Source organism: Miscanthus floridulus, chromosome 7 (genome assembly GCF_019320115.1).
Source record: "Miscanthus floridulus cultivar M001 chromosome 7, ASM1932011v1, whole genome shotgun sequence".
Taxonomy (NCBI): domain Eukaryota; kingdom Viridiplantae; phylum Streptophyta; class Magnoliopsida; order Poales; family Poaceae; genus Miscanthus; species Miscanthus floridulus.
Genome location: NC_089586.1, coordinates 4,158,871 through 4,169,957, shown reverse-complemented (window position 1 = coordinate 4,169,957; position 11,087 = coordinate 4,158,871). Strand labels below are relative to the sequence as shown.

Here is an 11,087-nt window from a genome sequence, read left to right as displayed (position 1 = left end):
CCAAATAGCAAATAAAATAAAATTTTGTTTCTTATAACACAAAAAATAAATAATAAATAATATAATAATAATTTTGTGCTTAGATAAATACAAGGAAGCCTCAACCTACAAGGCTACATTAGGATCGGGCTTTCTGCCTGCGCCTTAGCCGAATCACAATAGAATATTTGTTGGGACTGTGACATGGAAACCAGGCTAAGCATTTTTATGGGCTTTTGTACCTAAGGCTTTGGCCCTGGTAACATCGCGTTCTTCTACGGACTAGCAGCCTGTTCGAGAGACCGTAAATGATCGTAGATTATTTACTGCTGGTTGGTTTGGTGTGAGAGAAAAACACTGTTTCGGCTGAAAATTTATGATTGTTTACGACCAAGTGAACAGGCTGTAGATTAGCTGTATTTGGTGTCTGCCGCACCTGCCGGTATGCCAAGTCTGATTTTCCTAAACAGATATTCAAGAATATCTCTAGGTTCGGAATGCATTGACTTAGAGACTTTATTAAAATTATAGTATATGTATGTATGCACTGGAAAGATTAGTCAACTTCATCATTCTTCATAGCAGAGTCAAAAGAAATCCTAGTCCTATAGAGAAACTTCCGGCTGCATGCATGACTGAAGTTTCTGTGGTGGTGTGATTTTATTTTATTTTATTAAAGAGAAGTTTCTATTGTGCTTGGTTGCATGTTTGAGCAATAGCTGTGTAGGAGTGGTATAATTTGTCACATTATGACTATTATTCGTTCAGAGTATTTGAATAAATTAATTTCTAGAGTTTTCTTAAGTCACACACTTTTAAGTTTGATCAAATTGAGTGCAAATATTTACATACCAAATCAGTATCATTAGATACATATATATATATATACACGCGCTATTCTACACCCTAGGTATAGAATACTATACTACACCAAGCTGTTATACTGAACAAAATTCAGTACTCTTTAGTAGTCGTGTTTCAGTATTTTTCAGTATTCAGTACTATTGTGTCAGATCGATCACCAAACGGTTTTGTACTTAAAAAATACATATAATTATATATGTGCATGTAAAAAATCAAGTATTCTAACATTTATACATATTTATCCGAATAAAAATCAATTATTTTGGTATGTATATATATTTATGCATGTGAAAAGAACCAAATATAGATATTTATGCATGTAACATATCAAGTGTACACATTTATAAATATAATAAACTTAAGTATATAAATTTATCCATACAAAACTGAATCAGATTTACCTCCGGTTCGCCTAAACAACTGTTTAGCCCGTTTAATACCGTTTATCTCCGACCGTTTAAACGGTCAACCGTTTAATTTTCGTTTACCCCTAAACAAAATAGTTTATCACCGTTTACTGTTTAGTGGTCGTTTAATCGGCCGTTTAGGCGAACACTGTATATATATTCTACACCTATGATGTAGAATAGCGCTGCCATGTGTGTGCGTGTGTGTATATATTATTTTGTTAATATGCTCAACATTTGTACTTTTTTTCTAGCTATAAATTTAGTCAAACATAAAAAATGACTCAAGAAAGGGAATACAAAGAATAATTGTTTGGTGATCGATCTGACACAGGGAAGGTAGGCTTCTCATTGTTGCTTGTTTCGTGCTTGGTGGGAACCAAACCCCGGTGGGCCGGCGTTGCCGTTGTTCCTGCACGTGGCAATGGCATGGATGAGAGCGACTAACACCTCCTCTTGCTGTAACACTCCAGGTGTTTGCCACCAGTTAAGCAATGGGTTTGAGCTAAAACATGGTATATTAAGTGATGATGAAGATGTCAAGGTCAAACCTATAGAAACGAGCCCCAACCTAAACTTGGATATTGCACCTTTGCTCGCCTATAGACCACTTTTCAAGATATATGCTTGGGTGGTGTGATTGGGATATCTTCATATGTCTCACATCAATACCCATCTATATTGGACACTCGAAAAGTTTCATGAAGTTTGAAATCAAAAAGTCACATGAAATGATAAGTTATATCCTTGTTGGAATGATTTTACTAAGTGCTTGAATTGCACTATTAAGTGAATGAGAACATGAGATGTCAACCAAACCTTGCAACCTTACCAAAATGACTCTAGATGAACTCTACAACAAAAGTCGTGAAAGGTTCATGTTGGGCAAATGCCAAGAAAATGCTCCAATGGATCAAAAAGGATAATTTAAGCTTCATCGTGATCCTACTTTGGTCAAAGTAGAACAGCAGGTTCTATACCAGTTTTGAGGTTGGACCTTAAATGAAAGTTGTAGTCCATATCATGTAGAACAAACTTTGTTTTTGGACTAAGAGCTAGATCAGCTTGGAAGTAAGTCAAATCGAGGTCACAAGATCGAATTTGCTGCTGATTTCAGGACTTAGAAATATTCTAAGTCTAGAAATTCATCGACATCGGCATTGACGTCTCGCGTTCTCCAAATTTCGTTAAGCAACTTGACTTGACCCCAAAATAGAAGTTGGAGCTAAGTTCATGGAGAAGAGCCTATAAAAAGATGGCACCAGTTTGACCTTGTTTTCACCATCAATTTGAACGTTTGCTTGTCGCTGTCAATACGCTGACACTAGCAGTTTGTGGCTTAATTACTCACTGTTGAAGAGCTCTAATGACCATGCGGCCTTAATAAAAGTTGGAGAGTAATCAGAGTTGAGCAAACTTCATTTTTGGCCCACTGTTTGATTCGGCCCGGAGACGGCCCAAATCTGCTCCCACCTTGCCCACCACGACGCTCACCACGTGTTTGATGCTTTGCCGACGTGGTCTTCTTGCATGGACGCCGCGCGTCCTCTCCCTTGCCGCGTGCCCTCGCCTCTCTGCGGTCGCCTCGCTGCTTCTTCGCGCATGCCAGGCCGTTATGGACGACCGGGCTCACTCTCTCCCTTGCACCCTCGCCTCGCTGTTGCTCGCGAACGCGGGCAGCCATGGCCGCCATGGCCGAGCTCGGCCTCGCCGCGTCCCCGCTGCTCAGCCCTTCCTCTTTTCAAGCTGTCAGTGCCATCATATTCCTCTCACCACGCTGCCCCTCCCGCACTCCCCCGTCGACCATGCCATGCCCCGTAGCGCTGGTGCCGTCTCCCGCCGTCGCCTCGGCCGCCGGCGTGCGTGGCCAGGCCGCGTTGGGCCACCGCGGAGCAAGCTGCGGACACCTACGAGTGCGCACCAACCTCCTGGTGCTTCCCCACCTTTCCCCCGCCGTCGCCGGCCCTTCTCCGGCCGCCACCGGCCGATTCCCCGGCATCCTCTGTTCAAATTCGCGTCAGGGACCTCGTACAGCAATTCGAAGAAGAGCAGGGGCCTTTCTGTAGAAACTGTGACTCATGTGAATAGTGTCGTAAGGACTGGTTTGTAATTGTTTTGCAGGAACTTTGGAAATTCATAGTAAATTGTAGAAAATTTGTAAAATAGTAAATGAGGACTTTTTGGAATCCTTGTGAAATTGTCTATGTAGTGGATCTATAATATGGCATGTTTTAGTTTAAATATTTTGCGGTAAAAATAGATTTGTGCAGTAAGGTTGTAATGCTAGTTGAATTTGTTATTTTTCATAACTGTAGATCTAGGGCTCCAAATGAAGTGAAATTTTTGTGGCATGCTACTCATGTGATAGTTGATATGTGGTAAAAATTTCATGAGTATTGGGTGAAGTATGAGTGAGTTATTGGTTTATCTCGCTCTCACATGAATTCTTGCTTTAGCAACTTGTTCTTTTCATAGAGGTTGCTATACATATTCAAATGGAGTAAAATTTGTACATTAGACTATTGAGAGTATATGTGAGCCACTGTAATTTTTGTAGAAGTTATTGTGCACTTTTGGTATATGTTCATTAAGTCACCTTGTTGTCTAAAATAAATTAAGAAATGCATTAAAAGAATTTATTTGGTCATGGACACTAGGTTTTCTGGTGTTCTTTAGTCATGTGTGAAATGTTGGTAAAGTTGGTTTTGCCCAATTATGTATTTGCAACATAAGTTAATAATTATTTTCTTGTCGATGTGGTTTATGGACAGATCTGGGAACTTAGCAAAGTTCTTCATGATAATGTGCTTTGTTGTGAAACTTGTTTATACAAAAGTTGTAGATAATTCATGTATCTAGCTTCTATTAAAATTTGGTGTCATTTGGCCAAGTAGTTTAAGAGTTACGGCTGTTTAAAGTTGGGTTTCAGAAATGGCTGCTTTCTGTCAATTGTGGACCAGTTTCTGTAAATGGATATATTTGACTTAGTTAACTTGAGAATCATGCTAATATGATTAAAGATGAATTGTAGAAAATTTCATAAGCTTTCTAGATTGTCTTGTTGCATGTCTTTTGGATTAGTACAACTCCTATTATGAGTAAAATTAGCTGCTACTATTTGCAGCCTTGACTCTGTGATTGCCGTGAATAACTTGTTTACTTGATATGAGTTGATGTGATGATTTAGATGCTAGGCTAATTAAGATAACTTGTTAGTTGCAGGTGCCAAGCCTTAACTGAAGATGAGCATTTGTATATTAGGTTGTCTAAACCTGGCAAGTTAAAGTAATTTGAATAGAACGTAAGTAAACTAATATGCAATGCTTGTTGTACTTGCTATCTCGATGTTTGGTTTGATGTGAATAGCTTGCTCTCTGTAGTTAGTTGTGTAAGGTTAGTTAAATAGCTATTGGTGTCTATGTCTTGCATAATCTTGTGTTTGTCTTGAATGTTTATGTGATGCCTCTTGTATTACCATTCTTCATATTCATACACATGCATCTTGCATCTCATTTAGGTACGCTAGATGCACCATGTGAAGGATGAGATGTTGGAGCCAAACCCGAAGACAGTGTTTAATGGATCTATCCCGAAGATGGAAGAACTAAGCGAATGCTAGGACCTGAGACGTCACCAGGATGGTGCAAGCTAACTGAACTGACTTGTGACGGATCCCAGGCAAGCCCCGGAGCATTCTAAGTCTCCTACTTTATGAAAGCAATTCTTTCTATATATGAGTTATATATTGTTGCATTAAGTTGTAGGAGTTGATTGAAACCGTTGATGCATTTATTACTATCCTTGCCTACCTTATTACCTTATTACCCTGTTAGGTCGGGATCGAATAACTGCTTAGCCTTGCTTAGACCGGTAGCGATCGGTGATATCCGGTCACCTACATTATAGGTGGTTACTGGAAGAGTTTAGCTATGGAAAGGATGATATCCTGGAATTAACCATGTGTGATGGATAATTGGAGACCGGACGGAAAAAGTTGGAGGCAACCAGATAGGGTTCTGGGGTGCTGTTAGTTTCCGTCTGTGTCGATTAAGGACCGACCGTTGTTGGGCCTCGAGTCATGTTGAACGCATGCCTTACATTTAGCTGGCCGGATAAAGTACCTTCCGACCGCGAAGCTGGGAGATTATTCGGGCCGAGTAGATTGCCCGCAGCGCACTGTGCCGGAGCAGGTGTGGTAGGACACGGGGGCGAGATGATAAGACCAAAGTGCAGTCGGTCGGCCCCCGGGTACATGTGGTTCCTAGCAAACTCGAGATTCCTGGATAGTTGACTCGGTGATCAATATCTCACTTTAGCGGGTGAGTGAGGTTTGTGTAAGAAATAAATCACCAGCTGGTTAGGAATCGATTCGAATTGCCATCGCTCCTGGATAGTGAGCACTTGACTCGAGTTACGGCATCGTAGTAATTATTATAGAACAATGATGGTTATCTGGATGGTATGGGATATGCTAAATCTAAATTGGTAACTGGATGTTATTGGTTAATCAAGTGATTGCTATAGTACAGGTGCTTACCTAGATGGATAGGTCATAATAAAGATGATGCAAAGTACTTAAAATGGTTTCTTCATGATAGCTTATGCTTTTCGCAAATAAGTCAGCTAGCCCACTAAAGAAAGCCATGCATAATCCTTGGTGTCGCTTTATTTTGATTTAAGACGGGTAAGTCTGGCTGAGTACATTCGAGTACTCAGGGTTTATCCCACCTTGTTGCAGGTGATGTTCTCGACCTGTTGAAGTTGGTGGCTAACCGCCGGTGGGCTCGGTGACTCTATACTTACTTCTCATCTATATGCTTTTGTCGGATGATGTCACTTATGCTAGCAATATATTTGGAACTTATATTAATGTAATCATTTGAAAGCTATGTTGTTTTCAATAATTGGTTTTGAAACCCAAACTGGTACTTTTATTTGTGAACCCATTTGTAATATTATTTCCGCTGCAACCCTGTGTATGTGATGTGTATTTGCTTAATCACGCGATCTTGGTTGTGATATTGATTTACCGAGGTCTTTCGGGACACTCGGCGGACTACCGGGTTTATATGAGTGAAAGTATGGGTGTATCAACGTGTTAGCGGGGACAACCGTACTTGATCTTGTATAAATTGGGCGGTTCTGTCACACCTGCCTCCATCACATGGCAATGTTGGCCTCCCACCGGCTGCGGAAGAGGCACTTGGTGAGCACAGGGAAAAAGGCGATGACGAGGAAGGTGGTGAGGGACAGGAGCACTGGTGCTGCAGCGACTTAGTTTTTTTTTTTGCCTTCAGGGGCATGTGCCCCCTCCATATTCATTGCATGTGTATGGAGACGTGTGCACCGTAAGACAGAGACAAATATACTATTATGTCTCCTGCAGTGCACCCACCCCATACACCTCGTGCGCCTACTACAGTGCACGAGGCCCACAGGCAAGGTTGCGGCGCACGAGGCACCAGTAGGTGCCGTAGATCGAGGTGCCGACGTTGCGGCTGCCGGCGGTGAAGAGGTTGCTCGAGTCAACCTGCGGCGTGCGGTCGGCCAAGGTGTTGCCACCCTGGACGAGGAGTCTGCGTGAGGCTGCGGTCGGCAACGAAGACAATCGTGCGGGCGAGGCAAAGCAAGATGATGTAGGTGGCCGTAGTGCATGTGCAAGTCGCACAGCACTAGGCCCAAGTCAAAGATGGAGCGCCGCAGCGCTGGCAGGCCGTGCGGGAGTTGGCCTGTGGCGCCGGCCTTAGGGTTCTTGCGGCTACGGGCGCGGGCGAGGAGGGCCATGCAGTGAGGGAGATGAGGGTGATGGCGATAGCAGCTTTACATAGGAGGAAGAGAGGCGTCGTCATGGAGGTGGAGGAGTCCGTCTCCATCGCTGGCGGCATGGCAGATCATGCCTGTGGTTGTTGCGGCTGCCGGTGGCCGCTCCGATACCTACGTTTGGTTGAGAACTAATGGCATGTTTGGTTACTTTAGTCACCCCTCTAAAGTTCAGTCAGCTTCTATTCGGATCCATGTGCTAAAAGTAGGCTAAAAGTAAAAGGAAGTGGAGAGAGAAAGAGAGTAAAGTCACCTGGGACCACTTTTAGTCAGTTTTAGCAACCCCTTGATGACTAAAGCCACTAAACTTTAATGACCTTTTAGTCAGGGTGTTTGGCATTTTAGTAACTACCCCTAACAAAACATGCCCTAATTCGAGAGCATGGAAGTTATTTTTGCCCTAATTCGATTTTTGCCCTAAAGGGCATGTGCCCCGTATGCATCACCGTTGGTGTACATGGGATGCGTATGCAGCAGAAGAGATATTTAAGGGCATTTGGCAGTGCACGGCGACTGCACAGGAATTTCCTCCAAAATTTACAGGAAATTAAATTGACGAGCCTACACTCGTGTGACGAAATATGTGCCTTGAGAAAGAAAGGGGGAAAAAAAAGCCAAGCTACGACCATGAAAACTGTCCACTCGCATGCATCGTCCCCATATAGCAGTGTAAAACGAAAATTGTCGCGTTTCTGTAGAAGATAAAGTATAATCAGCATTGGAGAGACCAACTATCCACTTGCCGGACTGTTCTTCCATCACACAACAGTCGAGGCCAAGTCATCCACGACGGCTTCAGAGCACTGCATATCCCCAGCCCATGCCATGCATATGCATATGCATGATGCGATGATGAGGGAGCTTGTTGCAGGGTCACAAGGTACACAGTGCGTGCGTGTGTTGGTTGGAGGCAGCGGCAGTGCGGCACACACACGCACAGGCGCACAGCAGCGGGGGCTGTCTTGTGTGCGCACAGAAACTAACGATGACGAACGAATGCCCCCCGCAGAAGAAAGGCCCAGTAACTAATGGGCCTCAGGCCACGACCGACATGTGTGGTGGTAATTACAATCCCAAACGATCCAATAAACCAAACACATAGCAGCTAAGCCCTTGTTTAGTTCCACCCCAACTTCTAAAAAGTTGCTACAGTACCTGTCACATTGAATGTTTGCGGTCCGTGCATGGAGCATTAAATATAGACGAAAAGAAAAAACTAATTGCACAGTTTGGTGAAAAATTGCGAGACGAACGTTTTGAGCCTAATTAGTCCATGTTTGAACACTATTTACCAAATAAAAACGAACATGCTACAGTAGCCCCAAAATCCAAATTCCTACAACTAAACACAGCCTAAGCCATGCTTAAGCTTCTGTTTAGTCCCACCTGAGCAGCTTTAATATCTGATATGTGGACCGTGTGTCCACTTTGATATTAAATTTATTTTTTGTGGGGGAGGGCTTTAATATCTGATATGTGGACCATATGTCCACTTTGATATTAAATTTATTTTTGAGTAAAATGCACTTGAGGTCCATTAACTTTCATTGGGGTGTCATCTAGGTCCATCAACTTTAAAACTGTATTTTTGGGTCCATTAACTTTTGTTTGGTGTCATCTAGATCCATCAACTTTGAAACTATATTTTTGGTTTATGAACTTTTAAAATTGTTCACTGCAGAGGTCCACACATGCATGCATGCACGTCGGCCTCCAGTCTTTGTGCGCGTGCAGCAACAAGAGATGGTCGCTGCTAGCTTGCTCAAGTCCTCCTTCCTTCCCAAGAAGTCCGAATGGGGCGCCACCAGGCAGGCCGCCGTCGCGCCCAGGCCGGCCACCGTCTCCGTTGTCGTCCGCGCCTCCGCCTACGCGGATGAGCTCGTCAAGACCGTGGTACGTATATCTCTTCTTCCTCCTCCTGCTACTGCTGAAGTGCATGCTGAGTACATACGTCTCTGTACGACTGTGCATGGATATATCCTCAGAAAACGATCGTGTCGCCTGTGTTGGAACTGGTGGTGACCACCGAGTTCATGATCTTGGAGCTAGCTTGCAGCCGGCCTGGCTCGTGACCACGAGCCTGTGCTCCCACAGGTCTCAGGTCCACCGGAGCTGACAACATATAAGGACTTTGGGTCTTACTCAACCCAAAAGACTAGCCTGATAGGTGAGGGTTCTCCCGCCTTATATGTTGTGCTCCCCCACCATCGTTACACGATGTGGGACTAAACCCCAACAATCTCCCCCTTAGTCACACATCGGGGTGCCCCCGCCATATGTGACGCTCGAGATTTTTTTATCGGGTTTAGCTTTTCTGACCATTGGCTCTCATACCAATTGTTGGAACCTGATGTCGTCACACATATGGCGGGGACATCCCGATGTGTGACTAAGGGGGAGATTGTTGGGGTTTAGTCCCATATCGTGTAGCGATGGTGGGGGAGCACAACATATAAGGCGGTAGAAGCCCCCACCTATCAGGCTAGTCTTTTGGGTTGAGTAAGGCCCAAAGTCCTTATATGTTGTCAGCTCCGGTGGACCTGGGACCTGTGGGAGCGCAGACTCGTGTTAACGAGCCGGGCTGGCTGTAAGCCAGCTCCAAGATCGAGAACTCGGTGGTCAATAACCGGTTCCAAGAGCCTAGGCGTGGCATCCTGGCGATGGACGAGTCGAACGCGACGTGCGGGAAGCGGCTGGCATCCATCGGGCTGGAGAACACGGAGGCGAACCGGCAGGCGTACCGCACGCTGCTGGTGACGGAGCCGGGGCTAGGCCAGCACATCTCCGGTGCCATCCTCTTCGAGGAGATGCTGTACCAGTCCGCCGTCGACGGCCGCAAGATCGTCGACATCCTGGTGGAGCAGGGCATCGTCCCTGGGATCAAGGTGGACAAGGGCCTCGTCCCGCTCGCCGGCTCCAACAACGAGTCCTAGTGCCAGGGCCTCGACGGCCTCGCCTCCCGCGAGGCCGTCTACTACCAGCAGGGCGCCCGGTTCGCCAAGTGGCGCACCATCGTCAGCATCCCCAACGGCCCCTCCGAGCTCGCCGTCAGGGAGGCCACCTGGGGCCTCGCCTGCTACGCCGCCATCTCACAGGTTGGTTGGTTGGTTGGTTGCTGGTTGGTTCTTTATTTGCTGCCATTATCGGCTGCATGCATGGCATGACCTTCATGTGCGTAGGACAATGGGCTGGTGCCGATCGTGGAGCCAGAGATCCTTCTCGATGGCGAGCACAGCATCGAGCGGACGTTCGAGGTGGCGCAGAAGGTGTGGGTGGAGACCTTCTACGCGATGGCGGAGAACAACGTGATGTTCTAAAGCCATCCATGGTGACGCCGGGGGCGGAGGCCAAGGACCGGGCGACGTCGGATCGGAGCAGGTGGTCGAGTACATGCTGAAGCTCCTCCACCGCCGGATCCCGTGCGCCCGCCGTGCCTGGGATCATGTTCCTCTCTGGCGGGCAGTCGGAGCCTTGGAGGTGGAGGCGACGCAGAACCTCAACGCCATGAACCAGAGCGCCAACCCATGGCACGTGTCCTTCTCCTACGCACGCGCGCTGCAGAGCACCTGCCTCAAGACCTGGGGCGGGCAGCCCAAGAAGGTCAAGGCCGCGCAGGACGCTTTGCTACTCCGCGCCAAGGCCAACTCCCTGGCCCAGCTCGGCAAGTACACCTCTGACGACGAGGCCGCCGAGGCCAAGGAGGGCATGTTCGTCAAGAACTACAGCTACTAAGCTAATCACTGTGGGAAACAGGGCCTTTGTCGAGTGCAACTTTCTTTACCGAGGGCTAAAAGTCAGGCACCCGGTAAAGAGCTATTTTGCTAAGCGCCGCACTCGGCAAAGAAGGCTTTGGCGAGTGTCAGGCATTCGGCAAAGCCAGACACTCGGTAAAGATCCTTTTTGCTGAGTGTCAGGCACTCGGCAAACCCTGACGCTCAGCAAAAAGCGGCGTCAGGTAACGGCCACCGCCTGCCGTCCAGGTTTGCCGAGTGTCAGCGGGTAGGCACTCGGCCAACC

At 46.2% G+C, this 11,087-nt stretch overlaps 1 pseudogene; it reads left to right on the top strand.

Annotated features, from left to right (window-relative positions):
• Positions 1-8,813: 8,813 nt before the first annotated feature.
• On the top strand, positions 8,814-10,885 carry LOC136462382 (fructose-bisphosphate aldolase, chloroplastic-like; annotated as a pseudogene).
• The last annotated feature ends 202 nt before the right edge of the window (positions 10,886-11,087 follow it).